The 5,198-nt window shown below is 35.9% G+C and overlaps 1 protein-coding gene across 3 annotated transcripts in view; it reads right to left on the bottom strand.

Annotated features, from left to right (window-relative positions):
• Positions 1–5,198, bottom strand: part of LOC107674927 (adenylate kinase isoenzyme 1-like) — a 30,120-nt gene that overhangs the window by 22,673 nt on the left and 2,249 nt on the right. Inside the window, exon 1 of one of the 3 annotated variants that reach the window (XM_016469084.1) lies at positions 2,848–2,938. The exons of the other annotated variants lie outside the window; for them this stretch is intronic. The gene's annotated coding sequence lies outside the window, so the exon portion shown is untranslated. Of the gene's footprint in view, positions 1–2,847; positions 2,939–5,198 lie in introns of those variants that run through there. 3 annotated transcript variants of the gene reach the window in all.

The following is a 5,198-nucleotide window of genomic DNA, read 5'->3' as shown; positions in this document are numbered from 1 at the left end:
TCAGGGCTCCAGACTCATTCTTCCCACTGGTCGCTCTTTTGCGACTAACTTTCTCAGTTGGTCACACCAGCACATGATTTGGTCGCAATATTTTTATTTTTAGGGATTAATCAATGCATGCTGATGAACTTTTATCATAGTTTATAGTTATATGAAATGCGGTGGTCGCGCCAGTGCGACCGCACACAAAATTTAGTCGCACGGGCAGAAAAAATGATGGCAAAATGTCTCACACTTCTCACACTCTGGAGCCCTGTGCAGTACAGTATTTATTTATCCTCAGTTGTTCAAATCGCATACGGTTATTACGGTTATAGTGATAATTAAAATATGAAACGGTAATACTAACCGTGGGGTATTTTATCGCGATTTATAGTCAAACCGGTAATCGTTACATCCCTACCCGCAAAGTTACCAAAGTGCAACCAACATTATGAAAGGTAAAAAAGATTTTGGGCTTGAAGTATAAATAAAACATCCAGGGTAATGATGCGCTCACATTTACCTTTGTATAGTGAAATTCCGCAGGCAAAATGTAGTCATCACAATAGTAATCCCGTGATCTGTAATTTTGCGTGAGGGACACATGAGGCAAAACATTTCCACATGTGGATTCTGCATCAGATTCAAGTTTGTTCAGATTTAAACATGCAAATTCAACCACGTTGACTGCTTAGGCTTCAGTTTATTAAAATGCATTTAGAATGATCACAAAATTCAAGATATGGGGGCAGAAATGTATATATTTATATCATTTCATATAGTTAATCAGTATCACGTGAAGACTGACTTTTTTCCACCAAAAAACAGCATGATTACAAATGTGAAATTGATTTTATACAGCAGTTCAATAAACAAGAATTTAATATTAAGACACTTACGTTTTAGACACAATGTTGACTGCTTTTGCTCTATTTCGCCAACAAATATAAATCCAATTCTGAATGAATCAAGCATTTAAATGATTCGGTTCAGTCGCAATGACTCACTTATTAACAGTGACTTGCTGCCACCTACTGGCAGTTTTAATTTCACATTTAAAGTTTTCCATTTTTTTTTTTTATATTTCAAATATCAGTATTCGACGTTTTATGTTTAAAATATCAAAACAGTATTAATGCATTTGTTAAACAGTGTGTAACTGCATCTAAATGCCACTTCAGATGCAGCTAATAAAAGGTAAAAATGCCCATAAAAGGTAAAAATCAATTTAAACTTATTGGAAAAGATTAATTTCTTTCTTTGCTGTGAACTGATCACCACACAGAATATGAAGAATGTCAAAATCTTAAGGAGTCAGCTGTCCACAGTAGTCCTTAAGATATCAGCACAATAACACACATCAAAATATCGTCTAATTATCGTTATCCCAGAAAATATTGATATATTTTTGTCAATATCTCACATCCTTAATATATTAATAATTTATGCATTTAGCAGATGCTTTTATCCAAAGCAACTTACAGTGCATTCAGGCTATACATATTTTACCAGTATGTGTGTTCCCTGGGAATCGAACCCACAACCTTTTGCGCTGCTAACACAATGCTCTACCACTGAGCCACAGAAACATTATATATAATGTTTTATAATATAATGCATATATTTAATGTTTTATTTCATATCAATATATATACACACACAAAAGTACCGATAAGAATACCGTTAAAGTACCGGATCGATAAGCAGTATCGGTAAGAGTAGTAATACTGTTAAAACCTTAACGATACCCATCCCTACCACACAGACAGGAACAGTACAAGCTTTCACACACTTCACCACATTTGACTCTCACCAGTGCTTCTGCTGATCAAAACTTGCAGTATTTTACTCAAAGTTACATTTTTCTTTAGCATGATAAACTTGTGAATAGATGTCTGTAAATTAACCATTTTTTGCAATTTTATAACAGCTGATGAAATATTTTGCATTGTGCATTATTAAAATACAGTGAAGAACATTACTAAAATCCTGTACGGTAAAGCAGCCAGTGACACTTTTAAGAAACATCAGTCTACACATCTTTACATCAAAAACTAGATTTAGAGGCATTATGAGACAGCTATGAACACATAAACAGTGTTGGGGGTAACTCATTACAAGTAACGCAAGTTACGTAATGGCTTTTACATTTGCTATAAACAGAACTTCTTATATTAAAAACAATCAAGCCCTGCTCATATTTAAAAAGTAACGCGAAAGTAACGTAACACATTACTTTCCATAAAAAGTAACGCAATTAGTTACTTTTGTATGGAGTAACGCAATATTGTAATGCATTACTTTTAAAAGTAACTTTCCCCAACACTGCACATAAATGTACTGACGTTCCTCACAACTGTGGCATGTGAGCCGTCACACCGACGGATCACACCTCAACACAAAACCAGAAGAGCAACCCACTGCTTATAGACGTGACGAGCTGTTACTGCCTCACCATATAAACAGTATAAAGTTGACTGGAATTCAAAACGCTCAAACATTCATTTATTTGATCAGTTATTGCTGTAGAGGTATTTTTCGGTCTCAAGTTAAGAGTTAGTCACACACGTGAGGTATGTTTATGCAAATAATTCTAGATACTTCATATCATAACCATGGCATGCGTAGACTTAGACTGCAGCCTAACAGCTGTGCATGTTCTCTGCATTATTAACTGTATGAAACAGCTCTGCCAGTCGGTCTGTTGAAGTGTAGAGGTTAGTGACATTCAAACAACACACCCACCACCACAATGACTGAGTCTTTCCAGACAGGATTTATAAAGCATAAAGACTCTGAACACTAAAGCAGAGAGAGAGAGAGAGAGAGAGAGAGAGAGAGGAGCTTATAAAGAATGTGTCTTACTTTTCTGGAGCTCTGCAGCCAGGCTGAAATACTCTGTCTTGGAGCCTCTGGAGGGCAAGTGTAAACAGATCCCTTTTTCTTGTGACGGCACTACTGGTCATGTGACCTGCAATGCTTTGCATGCAAATGCTGTGTTCTCAAAGACTGGTCCTGCTGGTCTGTGCTTTAGTTGCAGTGCTATTTTAAAAGAGCAGCGCTGTAGTAAGTTCTCCTAATGAAGATGAAGATTTGAGAGGAGATGGTCTTAATGTCAGCTCTCTGCTCACTATTGGAGCATTTGCTGTGACTTTAAGCCAACTGTATCTGAGAATTTACAGTGTTTTCAAGGGTTTCCTCAAACAAAGGTGACTGCATATTTTTGCCCTGGCCTTCAACCCCAGAACCTTTTATCAACCTCCTATTTCCCCCATTGTCTAATGTTTACTTTGTCAAGCCAACATAATAACCATGCTATGCAAGGCACATTACAACACTACCAGAATTTACATTCATAAGGCACAATGTCTGACATATAGTTAAACACTGCTGAGTTTCTCAACATGCCATATGTTTTCACTGATCAGAAAGCTATGCGATCAGGAAAAGACAGACTGAAATGCATTGCAATCCTATCACACAAAGAGCTTCAGGAAGTGGTTTCAGACACATTCCTGACAAACTGTAAATGCATCTGTTGGTTAAGGATACATGTGCAAACTGTATTCCTCCCAAAACTGGCAGCACAGCACGTCTGTTGGGTTTTGTGCAGTGAACTCCATCACATTGACAGTATTATGTAATGCACTGATCAGTTCTCCAGCGGGCTGCTTTATATGCTGGTGACCCTGTGCCACTGTAAATGGCACCCAAAGGCCTGAATCAGCACTGGACACTTCAGCACTGCATGTCCGGCCAATTATGGTGATTTTGTAGGACTCTCTGGCATGTGAGACTGTTGTTCTTGGCTCTAACTTAGCAGCTGGTTTGTATGGTTGCATGCATGTAATGTCAAGTATGACGCTGCAGATCTGATGAATTGAATATGGCAGAGTTTCAAGAGCATGTGAAGCAAACACTGGTCCAGCAGCTCTTGCTTTCTGCAGCTACGTGTCTTATTCCTACTGACGTAAAGTGTCTATATTGAAAACATTAGCTGAGAATCATAGCTTTAATGGCTTGTGTTTATACTTGTATTATTTACAGTTAATAATAAAAAAACTGCAGTACAGTATGTGGGTCATTCTCAGCAAACGCTGCCAGTTCTGTCCCTATGACTTACTTCTTGTGTAATTAACGCCTTACCGAACTCTCATTATTTGATCGATTGGATTTTTAGTGTGTTGTGCAGAAGTCAGAAGACATGTCATGTCATGCAAAAAACATTATCGTCACTCCTATTTGCTATTGTGACAAACCAACATAATTATGGTATTTTGGCAGAAACAATATTGCCATGACATGTTAAAAATCAGCGCTAGGGTTGTAGTAGAGCATGACTGTGCATCAGCCAGCAAAATTAATCAAAGGTTAGAAAGGTTTGGAAAGACTTTGATTATGTAATGCTTTGGTAACGTAACACTTACTTTTTGGTTACTAGACAGCATAACACTCCAGATTCATGTCTGAATTGAAGACGAGAAGGCACAAATGCAACCTGAGATTATTTGTAACATTGTCTATTAAAAGCTGGTGTAAATATGAGCCGGTTTTCTCAGCAGACAGCTTGCTCACTGCTTCCCATCAGCAGCTGCAAATGAAACCTTCATCTGCTGTATATGAAATGCATTTTAATGCAGATTTCAATGATGCAATTATACTTTGTGCATTCCTATAATATTTGCAATTAGTCATTTTGAACTGATTTAACCTGGTTTCTTCATGAATTTCCCCACAAAAAAAATGCACTGAAAAAAAAGGTGTAAAAACAATTTTCAATCAGAAATTGCTAGTAAACTCTTACAGAGAAACGGCAAGTAAACCATTTAATTTTTTTTTAAGTAGAAAGACTTAAATAGTATTTTCTTGTAAATGTATTTCAATGTTGTAATAATGATCATAAGACCTTAAAATTGTGTTATTGAGTTTTAAGTTGTGAGTTATTAAAGTTATTGACAGAAAAATGATCAAACAAATAATTATCTTATATGTATGTCTATATGTTAGAGGACATACAAGTTAATGAACTAACTAGTTAGCTGTTTTTGTCTATCTAAACTTATATACAGTATTTCAAATACTTCTACAATTTTTGCAAATGATATATTGAAAATTTTGATATAATAATTTTTACTAATTATATATCTATATCTATCTATCTCTATATATATCTATATCTCTATATCTATATCTATATCTATATCTATATCTATATC

The sequence above is a fragment of the Sinocyclocheilus anshuiensis genome, unplaced genomic scaffold, assembly GCF_001515605.1.
Source record: "Sinocyclocheilus anshuiensis isolate Anshui unplaced genomic scaffold, SAMN03320099.WGS_v1.1 scaffold1045, whole genome shotgun sequence".
In the NCBI taxonomy this organism is placed as follows: Eukaryota; Metazoa; Chordata; class Actinopteri; order Cypriniformes; family Cyprinidae; genus Sinocyclocheilus; species Sinocyclocheilus anshuiensis.
Note: the sequence above shows the minus strand (reverse complement) of the source record. Positions and strands in the feature narration are given on the sequence as shown.